Source organism: Somniosus microcephalus, chromosome 1 (assembly GCF_052327205.1).
Source record: "Somniosus microcephalus isolate GS21.2 chromosome 1, FLI_Smic_1.0, whole genome shotgun sequence".
In the NCBI taxonomy this organism is placed as follows: domain Eukaryota; kingdom Metazoa; phylum Chordata; class Chondrichthyes; order Squaliformes; family Somniosidae; genus Somniosus; species Somniosus microcephalus.
This window is the reverse complement of record NC_140987.1, coordinates 11,574,403-11,592,538: the sequence shown is the minus strand read 5'-3', so window position 1 is coordinate 11,592,538 and position 18,136 is coordinate 11,574,403.

Sequence of the window (18,136 nt, the reverse complement as noted above, 5' to 3'; positions counted from 1 at the left end):
AGCAGAAAGGAGTAATCAAGTCTGCAGGGGAATGGAGTAATCAAGTCTGGAGGGGAATGGAGTAGTCACGTCTGGAGGGGAATGGAGCAGTCAAGTCTGGAGGGGAATGGAGTAGTCAAGACTGGAGGGGAATGGAGTCGTCAAGTCTGGAGGGGAATAGAGTAGTCAAATCTGGAGGGAATGGAGTAGTCAAGTCTGGAGGGGAATGGAGTTGTCAAATCTGGAGGGAATGGAGGAGTCAGGTCTGGAGGGGAATGGAGTAGTCAAGTCTGGAGGGGAATGGAGAAGTCAAGTCTGGAGGGGAATGGAGACGTCAAGTCTGGAGGGGAATGGAGTTGTCAAGTCTGGAGCGGAATGGAGTAGTCAAGCCTGGAGGGGAATGGAGACGTCAAGTCTGGAGGGGAATGGAGATGTCAAGTCTGGAGGGGAATGGAGTAGTCAAGTCTGGAGGGGAATGGAGTAGTCAAGTCTGGAGGGGAATGGAGTAGTCAAGTCTGGAGGGGAATGGAGTAGTCAAGTCTGGAGGGGAATGGAGTAGTCAAGTCTGGAGGGGAATGGAGTAGTCAAGTCTGGAGGGGAATGGAGTCGTGAAGTCTGGAGGGGAATGGAGTCGTCAAGTCTGGAGGGGAATGGAGTAGTCAAGTCTGGATGGAATGGAGTAGTCACGTCTGGAGGGGATGGAGTAGTCAAGTCTGGAGGTGAATGGAGTCGTCACGTCTGGAGGGAATGGAGTAGTCAATTCTGGAGGGAATGGAGTAGTCAGATCTGGAGGGGAATGGAGTAGTGAAGTCTGGAGGGGAAAGGAGTAGTCAAGTCTGGAGGGGAATGGAGTCATCAAGTCTGGAGTGGATGGAGTAGTCTTGTCTGGAGGGGAATGGAGTAGTCAAGTCTGGCGGGGAATGGAGTCGTCAAGTCTGGTGGGGAATGGAGTAGTCAAGTCTGGAGGGAATGGAGTAGTCACGTCTGGAGTGGATGGAGTAGTCGAGTCTGCAGGGAATGGAGTAGTCAAGTCTGGAGGGGAATGGAGTCGTCAAGTCTGGAGGGGAATGGAGTAGTCAAGTCTGGAGGGGAATGGAGTAGTCAAGTCTGGAGAGGAATGGAGCAGTCAAGTCTGGAGGGGAATGGAGTCGTCACGTCTGGAGGGGAATGGAGTAGTCAAGTCTGGAGGGGAATGGAGTAATCAAGTCTGGAGGGGAATGGAGTAGTCAAGTCTGGAGGGGAATGGAGTAGTCACGTCTGGAGGGGAATGGAGTAGTCACGTCTGGAGGGGAATGGAGTAATCAAGTCTGGAGGGGAATGGAGTAATCAAGTCTGGAGGGGAATGGAGTAGTCACGTCTGGAGGGGAATGGAGCAGTCAAGTCTGGAGGGGAATGGAGTAGTCACGTCTGGAGGGGAATGGAGTAGGCAAGTCTGGAGGGGAATGGAGTAGTCAAGTCTGGAGGGGAATGGAGTAGTCAAGTCTGGAGGGGAATGGAGTAGTCAAGTCTGGAGGGGAATGGAGTAGTCAAGTCTGGAGGGGAATGGAGTAGTCAAGTCTGGAGGGGAATGGAGTCGTGAAGTCTGGAGGGGAATGGAGTCGTCAAGCCTGGAGGGGAATGGAGTAGTCAAGTCTGGAGGGAATGGAGTAGTCACGTCTGGAGGGGATGGAGTAGTCAAGTCTGGAGGTGAATGGAGTAGTCACGTCTGGAGGGAATGGAGTAGTCAATTCTGGAGGGAATGGAGTAGTCAGATCTGGAGGGGAATGGAGTAGTCAAGTCTGGAGGGGAAAGGAGTAGTCAAGTCTGGAGGGGAATGGAGTCATCAAGTCTGGAGGGGATGGAGTAGTCATGTCTGGAGGGGAATGGAGTAGGCAAGTCTGGAGGGGAATGGAGTCGTCAAGTCTGGTGGGGAATGGACTAGTCATGTCTGGAGGGGATGGAGTAGTCAAGTCTGCAGGGAATGGAGTAGTCAAGTCTGGAGGGGAATGGAGTCGTCAAGTCTGGAGGGGAATGGAGTAGTCAAGTCTGGAGGGGAATGGAGTAGTCAAGTCTGGAGGGGAATGGAGTAGTCACCTCTGGAGGGGAATGGAGTAGTCAACTCTGGAGGGGAATGGAGTAGTCAAGTCTGGAGCGGAAAGGAGTAGTCAAGTCTGCAGGGGAATGGTGTAATCAAGTCTGGAGGGGAATGGAGTAGTCACGTCTGGAGGGGAATGGAGCAGTCAAGTCTGGAGGGGAATGGAGTAGTCACGTCTGGAGGGGAATGGAGTAGTCAAGTCTGGAGGGGAATGGAGTAATCAAGTCTGGAGGGGAATGGAGTAGTCAAGTCTGGAGCGGAATGGAGTAGTCAAGTCAGGAGGGGAATGGAGTAGTCAAGTCTGGAGGGGAATGGAGTAGTCACGTCTGGAGGGGAATGGATTAGTCAAGTCTGGAGCGGAATGGAGTAGTCAAGTCTGGAGGGGAATGGAGTAGTCAGGTCTGGAGGGGAATGGAGTCGTCAAGTCTGGAGGGGAATGGAGTCGGCAAGTCTGGAGGGGAATGGAGTAGTCAAGTCTTGAGGGGAATGGAGTTGTCAAGTCTGGAGGGGAATGGAGTAGTCAAGTCTGGAGGGAATGGAGCAGTCAAGTCTGGAGGGGAATGGAGTAGTCAAGTCAGGAGGGGAAAGGAGTAGTCAAGTCTGGAGGGCAATGGAGTAGTCAAGTCTGGAGGGAATGGAGTAGTCAAGTCTGGAGGGAAATGGAGTCGTCAAGTCTGGAGGGGAATGGAGGAGTCAAGTCTGGAGGGAAGGGAGTAGTCAAGTCTGGAGCGAATGGAGTAGTCAAGTCTGGAGCGAATGGACTAGTCAAGTCTGGAGGGGAATGGAGTAGTCAAGTCTGGAGGGGAATGGAGAAGTCAAGTCTGGAGCGGAATGGAGCAGTCAAGTCTGGAGGGGAATGGAGTAGTCAAGACTGGAGGGAATGGAGTAGTCAAGTCTGGAGGGGATGGAGTAGTCAAGTCTGGAGGGGAATGGAGTAGTCAAGTCTGGAGGGGAATGGAGTAGTCACCTCTGGAGGGGAATGGAGTAGTCAAGTCTGGAGGGGAATTGAGTTGTCAAGTCTGGAGTAAAAAGGAGTAGTCAAGTCTGCAGGGGAATGGAGTAATCAAGTCTGGAGGGGAATAGAGTAGTCAAGTCTGGAGGGGAATGGAGCAGTCAAGTCTGGAGGGGAATGGAGTAGTCACGTCTGGAGGGGAATGGAGTAATCAAGTCTGGAGGGGAATGGCGTAGTCAAGTCTGGAGCGGAATGGAGTAGTCAAGTCAGGAGGGGGATGGAGTAGTCAAGTCTGGAGCGGAATGGAGTAGGCAAGTCTGGAGGGGAATGGAGTAGTCAAGTCTGGAGGGGAATGGAGTAGTCAAGTCTGGAGGGGAATGGAGTAGGCAAGTCTGGAGGTGAATGGAGTAGTCAAGTCTTGATGGGAATGGAGTTGTCAAGTCTGGAGGGGAATGGAGTAGTCAAGTCTGGAGGGAATGGAGTAGTCAAGTCTGGAGGGGAATGGAGTAGTCAAGTCTGGAGGGGAATGGAGTAGTCACCTCTGGAGGGGAATGGAGTAGTCAACTCTGGAGGGGAATGGAGTAGTCAAGTCTGGAGGGGATGGAGTAGTCAAGTCTGCAGGGAATGGAGCAGTCAAGTCTGGAGGGGAATGGAGTCGTCAAGTCTGGAGGGGAATGGAGTAGTCAAGTCTGCAGGGGAATGGAGTAGTCAAGTCTGGAGGGGAATGGAGTAGTCACCTCTGGAGGGGAAAGGAGTAGTCAACTCTGGAGGGGAATGGAGTCATCAAGTCTGGAGGGGAATGGAGTAGTCACGTCTGGAGGGGAATGGAGCAGTCAAGTCTGGAGGGGAATGGAGTAGTCACGTCTGGAGGGGAATGGAGTAGTCAAGTCTGGAGGGGAATGGAGTAGTCAAGTCTGGAGCGGAATGGAGTAGTCAAGTCAGGAGGGGAATGGAGTAGTCAAGTCTGGAGGGGAATGGAGTAGTCACGTCTGGAGGGGAATGGATTAGTCAAGTCTGGAGCGGAATGGAGAAGGCAAGTCTGGAGGGGAATGGAGTAGTCAGGTCTGGAGGGGAATGGAGTAGTCAAGTCTGGAGGGGAATGGTGTAGGCAAGTCTGGAGGGGAATGGAGTAGTCAAGTCTTGAGGGGAATGGAGTTGTCAAGCCTGGAGGGGAATGGAGTAGTCAAGTCTGGAGGGAATGGAGCAGTCAAGTCTGGAGGGGAATGGAGTAGTCAAGTCTGGAGGGGAATGGAGTAGTCAAGTCTGGAGGGGAATGGAGTAGTCAAGTCTGGAGGGGAATGGAGTAGTCAAGTCTGGAGGGGAATGGAGTCGTGAAGTCTGGAGGGGAATGGAGTTGTCAAGTCTGGAGGGGAATGGAGTAGTCAAGTCTGGAGGGAATGGAGTAGTCACGTCTGGAGGGGATGGAGTAGTCAAGTCCGGAGGTGAATGGAGTAGTCACGTCTGGAGGGAATGGAGTAGTCAATCCTGGAGGGAATGGAGTAGTCAGATCTGGAGGGGAATGGAGTAGTCAAGTCTGGAGGGGAAAGGAGTAGTCAAGTCTGGAGGGGAATGGAGTCATCAAGTCTGGAGGGGATGGAGTAGTCATGTCTGGAGGGGAATGGAGTAGTCAAGTCTGGAGGGGAATGGAGTCGTCAAGTCTGGTGGGGAATGGAGTAGTCAAGTCTGGAGGGAATGGAGTAATCACGTCTGGAGGGGATGGAGTAGTCAAGTCTGCAGGGAATGGAGTAGTCAATTCTGGAGGGGAATGGAGTCGTCAAGTCTGGAGGGGAATGGAGTAGTCAAGTCTGGAGGGGAATGGAGTAGTCAAGTCTGGAGGGGAATGGAGTAGTCACCTCTGGAGGGGAATGGAGTAGTCAACTCTGCAGTGGAATGGAGTAGTCAAGTCTGGAGCGGAAAGGAGTAGTCAAGTCTGCAGGGGAATGGAGTAATCAAGTCTGGAGGGGAATGGAGTAGTCACGTCTGGAGTGGAATGGAGCAGTCAAGTCTGGAGGGGAATGGAGTAGTCACGTCTGGAGGGGAATGGAGTCGTCAAGTCTGGAGGGGAATGGAGTAATCAAGCCTGGAGGGGAATGGAGTAGTCAAGTCTGGAGCGGAACGGAGTAGTCAAGTCAGGAGGGGAATGGAGTAGTCAAGTCTGGAGGGGAATGGAGTAGTCACGTCTGGAGGGGAATGGATTAGTCAAGTCTGGAGCGGAATGGAGTAGGCAAGTCTGGAGGGGAATGGAGTAGTCAAGTCTGGAGGGGAATGGAGTAGTCAAGTCTGGAGGGGAATGGAGTAGGCAAGTCTGGAGGGGAATGGAGTTGTCAAGTCTGGATGGGAATGGAGTTGTCAAGTCTGGAGGGGAATGGAGTAGTCAAGTCTGGAGGGAATGGAGCAGTCAAGTCTGGAGGGGAATGGAGTAGTCAAGTCTGGAGGGGAAAGGAGTAGTTAAGTCTGGAGGGAATGGAGTAGTGAAGTCTGGAGGGAATGGAGTAGTCAAGTCTGGAGCGAATGGACTAGTCAAGTCTGGAGGGGAATGGAGTAGTCAAGTCTGGAGGGGAATATCGTAGTCAAGTCTGGAGGGGAGTGGAGTAGTCAAGTCTGGAGGGGAATGGAGTATTCAAGTCTGGAGCGGAATGGAGCAGTCAAGTCTGGAGGGGAATGGAGTAGTCAAGACTGGAGGGAATGGAGTAGTCAAGTCTGGAGGGGATGGAGTAGTCAAGTCTGGAGGGGAATGGAGTTGTCAAGTCTGGAGGGGAATGGAGTAGTCACCTCTGGAGGGGAATGGAGCAGTCAAGTCTGGAGGGGAATTGAGTAGTCAAGTCTGGAGGGGAAAGGAGCAGTCAAGTCTGCAGGGGAATGGAGTTATCAAGTCTGGAGGGGAATGGAGTAGTCACGTCTGGAGGGGAATGGAGTAGTCAAGTCTGGAGGTGAATGGAGTAATCAAGTCTGGAGGGGAATGGATTAGTCAAGTCTGGAGCGGAATGGAGTAGGCAAGTCTGAAGGGAAATGGAGTCGTCAAGTCTGGAGGGGAATGGAGGAGTCAAGTCTGGAGGGAAGGGAGTAGTCAAGTCTGGAGGGAATGGAGTAGTCAAGTCTGGAGCGAATGGACTAGTCAAGTCTGGAGGGGAATGGAGTAGTCAAGTCTGGAGGGGAATGGAGTAGTCAAGTCTGGAGGGGAATGGAGAAGTCAAGTCTGGAGCGGAATGGAGCAGTCAAGTCTGGAGGGGAATGGAGTAGTCAAGACCGGAGGGAATGGAGTAGTCAAGTCTGGAGGGGAATGGAGTAGTCAAGTCTGGAGGGGAATGGAGTAGTCACCTCTGGAGGGGAATGGAGTAGTCAAGTCTGGAGGGGAATTGAGTTGTCAAGTCTGGAGTGGAAAGGAGTAGTCAAGTCTGCAGGGGAATGGAGTAATCAAGTCAGGAGGGGAATAGAGTAGTCAAGTCTGGAGGGGAATGGAGCAGTCAAGTCTGGAGGGGAATGGAGTAGTCACGTCTGGAGGGGAATGGAGTAATCAAGTCTGGAGGGGAATGGCGTAGTCAAGTCTTAAGTGGAATGGAGAAGTCAAGTCTGGAGCGGAATGCAGTAGTCACGTCTGGATGGGATGGAGTAGTCAAGTCTGGAGGGGAATGGAGTCGTCAAGTCTGGAGGGGAATGGAGTAGTCACGTCTGGAGGGAATGGAATTGGCAAGTCTGGAGGGGAATGGAGTCGTCAAGTCTGGAGGGGAATGGAGTAGTCAAGTCTGCAGGGAATGGAGTAGTCACGTCTGGAGTCGTCAAGTCTGGAGGGGAATGGGTTAGTCAGGTTTGGAGGGGAATGAAGTAGTCAAGTTTGGACTGGAATGGAGTAGTCAAGTCTGGAGGGAATGGAGTGGTCAAGTCTGGAGGGGAATGGAGTAGTCACGTCTGGAGGGGAATGGAGTAGTCAAGTCCGGAGGGGAATGGAGTAGTCACATCTGGAGGGGAATGGAGTAGTCAAGTCCGGAGGGGAATGGAGTAGTCAAGTCTGGAGGGCAATGGAGGAGTCAAGTCTGGAGGTGAATGGAGCAGTCAAGTCTGGAGGGAATGGTGTAGTCAAGTCTGGAGGGGAATGGAGTAGTCACGTCTGGAGGGAATGCAGTAGTCAAGTCTGGAGGGGAATGGAGTAGTCAAGTCTGGAGGGGAATGGAGTAGTCAAGTCTGGAGGGGAATGGAGTAGTCAAGTCTGGAGGGGAATGGAGTAGTCAAGTCTGGAGGGGAATGGTGTAGTCAGGTCTGGAGGGAATGGAGTAGTCAAATCTGGAGGGGAATGGAGTAGTCAAGTCTGGAGCGGAAAGGAGTAGTCAAGTCTGCAGGGGAATGGAGTAATCAAGTCTGGAGGGGAATGGAGTAGTCACGTCTGGAGGGGAATGGAGCAGTCAAGTCTGGAGGGGAATGGAGTAGTCACGTCTGGAGGGGAATGGAGTAGTCAAGTCTGGAGGGGAATGGAGTAATCAAGTCTGGAGGGGAATGGAGTAGTCAAGTCTGGAGCGGAATGGAGTAGTCAAGTCAGGAGGGGAATGGAGTAGTCAAGTCTGGAGGGGAATGGAGTAGTCACGTCTGGAGGGGAATGGATTAGTCAAGTCTGGAGCGGAATGGAGTAGTCAAGTCTGGAGGGGAATGGAGTAGTCAGGTCTGGAGGGGAATGGAGTCGTCAAGTCTGGAGGGGAATGGAGTCGGCAAGTCTGGAGGGGAATGGAGTAGTCAAGTCTTGAGGGGAATGGAGTTGTCAAGTCTGGAGGGGAATGGAGTAGTCAAGTCTGGAGGGAATGGAGCAGTCAAGTCTGGAGGGGAATGGAGTAGTCAAGTCAGGAGGGGAAAGGAGTAGTCAAGTCTGGAGGGCAATGGAGTAGTCAAGTCTGGAGGGAATGGAGTAGTCAAGTCTGGAGGGAAATGGAGTCGTCAAGTCTGGAGGGGAATGGAGGAGTCAAGTCTGGAGGGAAGGGAGTAGTCAAGTCTGGAGGGAATGGAGTAGTCAAGTCTGGAGCGATTGGACTAGTCAAGTCTGGAGGGGAATGGAGTAGTCAAGTCTGGAGGGGAATGGAGAAGTCAAGTCTGGAGCGGAATGGAGCAGTCAAGTCTGGAGGGGAATGGAGTAGTCAAGACTGGAGGGAATGGAGTAGTCAAGTCTGGAGGGGATGGAGTAGTCAAGTCTGGAGGGGAATGGAGTAGTCAAGTCTGGAGGGGAATGGAGTAGTCACCTCTGGAGGGGAATGGAGTAGTCAAGTCTGGAGGGGAATTGAGTTGTCAAGTCTGGAGTGGAAAGGAGTAGTCAAGTCTGCAGGGGAATGGAGTAATCAAGTCTGGAGGGGAATAGAGTAGTCAAGTCTGGAGGGGAATGGAGCAGTCAAGTCTGGAGGGGAATGGAGTAGTCACGTCTGGAGGGGAATGGAGTAATCAAGTCTGGAGGGGAATGGCGTAGTCAAGTCTGGAGCGGAATGGAGTAGTCAAGTCAGGAGGGGGATGGAGTAGTCAAGTCTGGAGCGGAATGGAGTAGGCAAGTCTGGAGGGGAATGGAGTAGTCAAGTCTGGAGGGGAATGGAGTAGTCAAGTCTGGAGGGGAATGGAGTAGGCAAGTCTGGAGGTGAATGGAGTAGTCAAGTCTTGATGGGAATGGAGTTGTCAAGTCTGGAGGGGAATGGAGTAGTCAAGTCTGGAGGGAATGGAGTAGTCAAGTCTGGAGGGGAATGGAGTAGTCAAGTCTGGAGGGGAATGGAGTAGTCACCTCTGGAGGGGAATGGAGTAGTCAACTCTGGAGGGGAATGGAGTAGTCAAGTCTGGAGGGGATGGAGTAGTCAAGTCTGCAGGGAATGGAGCAGTCAAGTCTGGAGGGGAATGGAGTCGTCAAGTCTGGAGGGGAATGGAGTAGTCAAGTCTGCAGGGGAATGGAGTAGTCAAGTCTGGAGGGGAATGGAGTAGTCACCTCTGGAGGGGAAAGGAGTAGTCAACTCTGGAGGGGAATGGAGTCATCAAGTCTGGAGGGGAATGGAGTAGTCACGTCTGGAGGGGAATGGAGCAGTCAAGTCTGGAGGGGAATGGAGTAGTCACGTCTGGAGGGGAATGGAGTAGTCAAGTCTGGAGGGGAATGGAGTAGTCAAGTCTGGAGCGGAATGGAGTAGTCAAGTCAGGAGGGGAATGGAGTAGTCAAGTCTGGAGGGGAATGGAGTAGTCACGTCTGGAGGGGAATGGATTAGTCAAGTCTGGAGCGGAATGGAGAAGGCAAGTCTGGAGGGGAATGGAGTAGTCAGGTCTGGAGGGGAATGGAGTAGTCAAGTCTGGAGGGGAATGGTGTAGGCAAGTCTGGAGGGGAATGGAGTAGTCAAGTCTTGAGGGGAATGGAGTTGTCAAGCCTGGAGGGGAATGGAGTAGTCAAGTCTGGAGGGAATGGAGCAGTCAAGTCTGGAGGGGAATGGAGTAGTCAAGTCTGGAGGGGAATGGAGTAGTCAAGTCTGGAGGGGAATGGAGTAGTCAAGTCTGGAGGGGAATGGAGTAGTCAAGTCTGGAGGGGAATGGAGTCGTGAAGTCTGGAGGGGAATGGAGTTGTCAAGTCTGGAGGGGAATGGAGTAGTCAAGTCTGGAGGGAATGGAGTAGTCACGTCTGGAGGGGATGGAGTAGTCAAGTCCGGAGGTGAATGGAGTAGTCACGTCTGGAGGGAATGGAGTAGTCAATCCTGGAGGGAATGGAGTAGTCAGATCTGGAGGGGAATGGAGTAGTCAAGTCTGGAGGGGAAAGGAGTAGTCAAGTCTGGAGGGGAATGGAGTCATCAAGTCTGGAGGGGATGGAGTAGTCATGTCTGGAGGGGAATGGAGTAGTCAAGTCTGGAGGGGAATGGAGTCGTCAAGTCTGGTGGGGAATGGAGTAGTCAAGTCTGGAGGGAATGGAGTAATCACGTCTGGAGGGGATGGAGTAGTCAAGTCTGCAGGGAATGCAGTAGTCAATTCTGGAGGGGAATGGAGTCGTCAAGTCTGGAGGGGAATGGAGTAGTCAAGTCTGGAGGGGAATGGAGTAGTCAAGTCTGGAGGGGAATGGAGTAGTCACCTCTGGAGGGGAATGGAGTAGTCAACTCTGCAGTGGAATGGAGTAGTCAAGTCTGGAGCGGAAAGGAGTAGTCAAGTCTGCAGGGGAATGGAGTAATCAAGTCTGGAGGGGAATGGAGTAGTCACGTCTGGAGTGGAATGGAGCAGTCAAGTCTGGAGGGGAATGGAGTAGTCACGTCTGGAGGGGAATGGAGTCGTCAAGTCTGGAGGGGAATGGAGTAATCAAGCCTGGAGGGGAATGGAGTAGTCAAGTCTGGAGCGGAACAGAGTAGTCAAGTCAGGAGGGGAATGGAGTAGTCAAGTCTGGAGGGGAATGGAGTAGTCACATCTGGAGGGGAATGGATTAGTCAAGTCTGGAGCGGAATGGAGTAGGCAAGTCTGGAGGGGAATGGAGTAGTCAAGTCTGGAGGGGAATGGAGTAGTCAAGTCTGGAGGGGAATGGAGTAGGCAAGTCTGGAGGGGAATGGAGTTGTCAAGTCTGGATGGGAATGGAGTTGTCAAGTCTGGAGGGGAATGGAGTAGTCAAGTCTGGAGGGAATGGAGCAGTCAAGTCTGGAGGGGAATGGAGTAGTCAAGTCTGGAGGGGAAAGGAGTAGTTAAGTCTGGAGGGAATGGAGTAGTGAAGTCTGGAGGGAATGGAGTAGTCAAGTCTGGAGCGAATGGACTAGTCAAGTCTGGAGGGGAATGGAGTAGTCAAGTCTGGAGGGGAATATCGTAGTCAAGTCTGGAGGGGAGTGGAGTAGTCAAGTCTGGAGGGGAATGGAGTATTCAAGTCTGGAGCGGAATGGAGCAGTCAAGTCTGGAGGGGAATGGAGTAGTCAAGACTGGAGGGAATGGAGTAGTCAAGTCTGGAGGGGATGGAGTAGTCATGTCTGGAGGGGAATGGAGTTGTCAAGTCTGGAGGGGAATGGAGTAGTCACCTCTGGAGGGGAATGGAGCAGTCAAGTCTGGAGGGGAATTGAGTAGTCAAGTCTGGAGGGGAAAGGAGCATTCAAGTCTGCAGGGGAATGGAGTAATCAAGTCTGGAGGGGAATGGAGTAGTCACGTCTGGAGGGGAATGGAGTAGTCAAGTCTGGAGGTGAATGGAGTAATCAAGTCTGGAGGGGAATGGATTAGTCAAGTCTGGAGCGGAATGGAGTAGGCAAGTCTGAAGGGAAATGGAGTCGTCAAGTCTGGAGGGGAATGGAGGAGTCAAGTCTGGAGGGAAGGGAGTAGTCAAGTCTGGAGGGAATGGAGTAGTCAAGTCTGGAGCGAATGGACTAGTCAAGTCTGGAGGGGAATGGAGTAGTCAAGTCTGGAGGGGAATGGAGTAGTCAAGTCTGGAGGGGAATGGAGAAGTCAAGTCTGGAGCGGAATGGAGCAGTCAAGTCTGGAGGGGAATGGAGTAGTCAAGACCGGAGGGAATGGAGTAGTCAAGTCTGGAGGGGAATGGAGTAGTCAAGTCTGGAGGGGAATGGAGTAGTCACCTCTGGAGGGGAATGGAGTAGTCAAGTCTGGAGGGGAATTGAGTTGTCAAGTCTGGAGTGGAAAGGAGTAGTCAAGTCTGCAGGGGAATGGAGGAATCAAGTCTGGAGGGGAATATCGTAGTCAAGTCTGGAGGGGAGTGGAGTAGTCAAGTCTGGAGGGGAATGGAGTATTCAAGTCTGGAGTGGAATGGAGCAGTCAAGTCTGGAGGGGAATGGAGTAGTCAAGACTGGAGGGAATGGAGTAGTCAAGTCTGGAGGGGATGGAGTAGTCAAGTCTGGAGGGGAATGGAGTTGTCAAGTCTGGAGGGGAATGGAGTAGTCACCTCTGGAGGGGAATGGAGCAGTCAAGTCTGGAGGGGAATTGAGTAGTCAAGTCTGGAGGGGAAAGGAGCATTCAAGTCTGCAGGGGAATGGAGTAATCAAGTCTGGAGGGGAATGGAGTAGTCACGTCTGGAGGGGAATGGAGTAGTCAAGTCTGGAGGTGAATGGAGTAATCAAGTCTGGAGGGGAATGGATTAGTCAAGTCTGGAGCGGAATGGAGTAGGCAAGTCTGAAGGGAAATGGAGTCGTCAAGTCTGGAGGGGAATGGAGGAGTCAAGTCTGGAGGGAAGGGAGTAGTCAAGTCTGGAGGGAATGGAGTAGTCAAGTCTGGAGCGAATGGACTAGTCAAGTCTGGAGGGGAATGGAGTAGTCAAGTCTGGAGGGGAATGGAGTAGTCAAGTCTGGAGGGGAATGGAGAAGTCAAGTCTGGAGCGGAATGGAGCAGTCAAGTCTGGAGGGGAATGGAGTAGTCAAGACCGGAGGGAATGGAGTAGTCAAGTCTGGAGGGGAATGGAGTAGTCAAGTCTGGAGGGGAATGGAGTAGTCACCTCTGGAGGGGAATGGAGTAGTCAAGTCTGGAGGGGAATTGAGTTGTCAAGTCTGGAGTGGAAAGGAGTAGTCAAGTCTGCAGGGGAATGGAGTAATCAAGTCTGGAGGGGAATAGAGTAGTCAAGTCTGGAGGGGAATGGAGCAGTCAAGTCTGGAGGGGAATGGAGTAGTCACGTCTGGAGGGGAATGGAGTAATCAAGTCTGGAGGGGAATGGCGTAGTCAAGTCTTAAGTGGAATGGAGAAGTCAAGTCTGGAGCGGAATGCAGTAGTCACGTCTGGATGGGATGGAGTAGTCAAGTCTGGAGGGGAATGGAGTCGTCAAGTCTGGAGGGGAATGGAGTAGTCACGTCTGGAGGGAATGGAATTGGCAAGTCTGGAGGGGAATGGAGTCGTCAAGTCTGGAGGGGAATGGAGTAGTCAAGTCTGCAGGGAATGGAGTAGTCACGTCTGGAGTCGTCAAGTCTGGAGGGGAATGGGTTAGTCAGGTTTGGAGGGGAATGAAGTAGTCAAGTTTGGACTGGAATGGAGTAGTCAAGTCTGGAGGGAATGGAGTGGTCAAGTCTGGAGGGGAATGGAGTAGTCACGTCTGGAGGGGAATGGAGTAGTCAAGTCCGGAGGGGAATGGAGTAGTCACATCTGGAGGGGAATGGAGTAGTCAAGTCCGGAGGGGAATGGAGTAGTCAAGTCTGGAGGGCAATGGAGGAGTCAAGTCTGGAGGTGAATGGAGCAGTCAAGTCTGGAGGGAATGGTGTAGTCAAGTCTGGAGGGGAATGGAGTAGTCACGTCTGGAGGGAATGCAGTAGTCAAGTCTGGAGGGGAATGGAGTAGTCAAGTCTGGAGGGGAATGGAGTAGTCAAGTCTGGAGGGGAATGGAGTAGTCAAGTCTGGAGGGGAATGGAGTAGTCAAGTCTGGAGGGGAATGGAGTAGTCAGGTCTGGAGGGAATGGAGTAGTCAAATCTGGAGGGGAATGGAGTAGTCAGGTCTGGAGGGAATGGAGTAGTCAAGTCTGGAGGGAATGGAGTAGTTAAGTCTGGAGGGGAATGGAGTAGTCAAGTCAGGAGGGAATGGAGTAGTCAAGCCTGGAGGGAATGGAGTAGTCAAATCTGGAGGGGAATGGAGTAGTCAGGTCTGGAGGGGAATGGAGTAGTCAGGTCTGGATTGAATGGAGTAGTCAAGTCTGGAGGGAATGGAGTAGTTAAGTCTGGAGGGGAATGGAGTAGTCAAGTCTGGAGGGGAATGGAGTCGTCAAGCCTGGAGGGGAATGGATTAGTCAAGTCTGGAGGGGAATGGAGTCGTCAAGTCTGGAGGGAATGGAGTAACCAAGTCTGGAGGGGAATGGAGTAGTCATGTCTGGAGGGGAATGGAGTAGTCAAGTCTGGAGGGGAATGGAGCAGTCAAGTCTGGAGGGGAATGGAGTAGTCAAGTCCGGAGGGGAATGGAGTAGTCATGTCTGGAGAGGAATGGAGTAGTCAAGTCTGGAGGTGAATGGAGTAGTCAAGTGCGGCGGGAATGGAGTAGTCAAGACTGGAGGGGAATGGAGTCGTTAAGTCTGGAGGGGAATGAAGTAGTCAAGTCTGGAGGGAATGGAGTAGTCACGTCTGGAGGGGATGGAGTCGTCAAGTCTGGAGGTGAATGGAGTAGTCATATCTGGAGGGAATGGAGCAGTCAATTCTGGAGGGAATGGAGTAGTCAGATCTGGAGGGGAATGGAGTAGTCATGTCTGGAGGGGAAAGGAGTAGCCATGTCTGAAGGGGAATGGAGTAGTCATGTCTGGAGGGGAATGGAGTCATCAAGTCTGGAGGGGATGGAGTAGTCATGTCTGGAGGGGAATGGAGTAGTCATGTCTGGAGGGGAATGGAGTCGTCAAGTCTGGTGGGGAATGGAGCAGTCAAGTCTGGAGGGAATGGAGTAGTCACGTCTGGAGGGGATGGAGTAGTCAAGTCTGCAGGGAATGGAGTAGTCAAGTCTGGAGGGGAATGGAGTCGTCAAGTCTGGAGCAGAATGGAGTCGTCACGTCTGGATGGGATGGAGTAGTCAAGTCTGGAGGGGAATGGAGTAGTCAAGTCTGGAGGGGAATGGAGTAGTCACGTCTGGAGGGAATGGAGTAGTCAAGTCTGGACGGGAATGGAGTCGTCAAGTCTGGAGGGGAATGGAGTAGTCAAGTCTGCAGGGCATGGAGTAGTCACATCTGGAGGGAATGGAGTAGTCAAGTCTGGAGGGGAATGGGTTAGTCAGGTTTGGAGGGGAATGAAGTAGTCAAGTTTGGAGTGGAATGGAGTAGTCAAGTCTGGAGGGAATGGAGTAGTCAAGTCAGGAGGGGAATGGAGTCGTCATGTCTGGAGGGGAATGGAGTAGTCAAGTCTGGAGGGAATGGAGTAGTCAAGTCTGGAGGGGAATGGAGTCGTCAAGTCTGGAGGGGAATGGAGTAGTCAAGTCTGGAGGGGAATGGAGTCGTCAAGTCTGGAGGGAATGGAGTAGTCAAGTCTGGAGAGGAATGGAGTGGTCAAGTCTGGAGGTGAATGGAGTAGTCAAGTCTGCAGGGGAATGGAATAGTCGAGTCTGGAGGGAATGGAGTAATCAAGACTGGAGGGGAATGGAGTAGTCAAGTCTGGAGGGGAATGGAGTAGTCAAGGCTGGAGGGAAATGGAGTAGTCAAGTCTGGAGGGGAATGGAGTAGTCAAGTCTGGAGGGGAATGGAGTAGACAATTCTGGAGGGGGTGGAGTACTCAAGTCTGGAGGGAATGGAGTCGTCAAGCATGGAGGGGAATGGAGCAGTCAAGTCTGGAGGGGAATGGAGCAGTCAAGTCTGGAGGGGAATGGAGTAGTCAAGCCTGGAGGGGAATGGATTAGTCAAGTCTGGAGGGGAATGGAGCAGTCAAGTCTGGAGGGGAATGGAGTAGTCAAGTCCGGAGGGGAATGGAGTAGTCATGTCTGGAGAGGAATGGAGTAGTCAAGTCTGGAGGTGAATGGAGTAGTCAAGTGCGGAGGGAATGGAGTAGTCAAGACTGGAGGGGAATGGAGTCGTTAAGTCTGGAGGGGAATGGAGTAGTCAAGTCTGGAGGGAATGGAGTAGTCACGTCTGGAGGGGATGGAGTAGTCAAGTCTGGAGGTGAATGCAGTAGTCACGTCTGGAGGGAATGGAGAAGTCAATTCTGGAGGGAATGGAGTAGTCAGATCTGGAGGGGAATGGAGTAGTCATGTCTGGAGGGGAAAGGATTAGCCATGTCTGAAGGGGAATGGAGTAGTCAAGTCTGGAGGGGAATGGAGTCATCAAGTCTGGAGGGGATGGAGTAGTCATGTCTGAAGGGGAATGGAGTAGTCAAGTCTGGAGGGGAATGGAGTCGTCAAGTCTGGTGGGGAATGGAGCCGTCAAGTCTGGAGGGAATGGAGTAGTCAAGTCTGCAGGGAATGGAGTAGTCAAGTCTGGAGGGGAATGGAGTCGTCAAGTCTGGAGCGGAATGGAGTAGTCAGGTCTGGAGTGGAATGGACTCGTCAAGTCTAGAGCGGAGTGGAGTAGTCACTTCTGGAGGGGATGGAGTATTCAAGTCTGGAGGGGAATGGAGTAGTCAAGTCTGGAGGGGAATGGAGTAGTCAGGTCTGGAGGGAATGGAGTAGTCAAGTCTGGAAGAGAATGGAGTAATCAAGTCTGGAGGGGAATGGAGTAGTCAAGTCTGGAGGGGAATGGAGTAGTCAAGTCTGGAGGGGAATGGAGTAGTCAAGTCTGGAGGGGAATGGAGTAGTCAAGTCTGGAGGGGAATGGAGTAGTCAAGTCTGGAGGGGAATGGAGTCATCAAGTCTGGAGGGGAATGGAGGAGTCAAGTCTGGAGGGAATGGCGTAGTCAAGTCTGGAGGGAATGGAGTAGTCAAGTCTGGAGCAAATGGACTAGTCAAGTCTGGAGGGGAATGGAGTTGTCAAGTCTGGAGGGGAATGGAGTAGTCAAGTCTGGAGGGGAATGGAGTAGTCAAGTCTGGAGCGGAATGGAGTAGTCAAGTCTGGAGGGGAATGGAGTAGTCAAGACTGGAGGGAATGGAGTAGTCAAGTCTGGAGGGGATGGAGTAGTCAAGTCTGGAGGGGAATGGAGTAGTCAAGTCTGGAGGGGAATGAAGTAGTCAAGTCTGGAGGGGAATGGAGTAGTCAAGTCTGGAGGGGAATGGAGTAGTCACGTCTGGAGGGGAATGGAGTAGTCAACTCTGGAGGGGAATGGAGTAGTCAAGTCTGGAGGGGAAAGGAGTAGTCAAGTCTGCAGGGGAATGGAGTAATCAAGTCTGGAGGGGAATGGAGTAGTCAAGTCTGGAGGGGAATGGAATAGTCAAGTCTGGAGTGGAATGGAGTAGTCAAGTCTGGAGGGGAACGGAGTAGTCAAGTCTGGAGGGGAATGGAGTAGGCATGTCTGGAGGGGAATGGAGTAGTCAAGTCTTGAGGGGAATGGAGTTGTCCAGTCTGGAGCGGAATGGAGTAGTCAAGTCTGGAGGGGAATGGACTAGTCAAGACTGGAGGGAATGGAGTCGTCAAGACTGGAAGGCATAGAGTAGTCAGGTCTGGATGGGAATGGAGTAGTCAAGTCTGGAGGGGAATGGAGTAGTCACCTCTGGAGGGGAATGGATTAGTCAACTCTGGAGGGGAATGGAGTAGTCAACTCTGGAGGGGAATGGAGTAGTCAAGTCTGGAGGGGAATGGTGCAGTCAAGTCTGGAGGGGAATGGAGTAGTCACGTCTGGAGGGGAATGGAGTAGTCAAGTCTGGAGGGGAATGGAGTAATCAAGTCTGGAGTGGAATGGAGCAGCCAAGTCTGGAGCGGAATGGAGTAGTCAAGTCAGGAGGGGAATTGAGTAGTCAAGTCTGGAGGGGAATGGAGCAGTCACGTCTGGAGGGGAATGGATTAGTCAAGTCTGGAGGGGAATGGAGTAGTCAAGTCTTGAGGGGAATGGAGTTGTCAAGTCTGGAGGGGAATGGAGTAGTCAAGTCTGGAGGGAATGGAGTAGTCAAGTCTGGATGGGAATGGAGTAGTCAAGTCTGGAGGGGAATGGAGTAGTCAAGTCTGGAGGGGAATGGAGTAGTCAAGTCAGGAGGGGAAAGGAGTAGTCAGGTCTGGAGGGCAATGGATTCGTCAAGTCTGGAGGGAATGGAGTAGTCAAGCCTGGAGGGAATGGAGTAGTCAAATCTGGAGGGGAATGGAGTAACCAAGTCTGGAGGGGAATGGAGTAGTCAAGTCTGGAGGGGAATGGAGTAGTCAAGTCTGGAGGGGAATGGAGTAGTCAAGTCTGGAGGGGAATGGAGTCGTCAAGTCTGGAGGGGAATGGAGTAGTCAAGTCTGGAGGGGAATGGAGTAGTCAAGTCTGGAGGGGAATGGAGTTGTCACATCTGGATGGAATGGAGGAGTCAAGCTTGGAGGGGAATGGAGTAGTCAAGTCTGGAGGGGAATGGAGTAGTCAAATCTGGAGGGAATGGAGGAACCAAGTCTGGAGGGGAATGGAGTAGTCAAGTCTGGAGGGAATGGAATAACCAAGTCTGGAGGGGAATGGAGTAGTCAAGTCTGGAGGGAATGGAGTAACCTAGTCTGGAGGGAATGGAGTAGTCAAGTCTGGAGGGAATGGAGTAACCAGGTCTGGAGGGAATGGAGTAGTCAAGTCTGGAGGGAATGGAGTAACCAACTCTGGAGGGAATGGATTAGTCAAGTCTGGAGGGGAATGGAGTAGTCAAGTCTGGAGGGAATGGAGTAACCAAGTCTGGAGGGGAA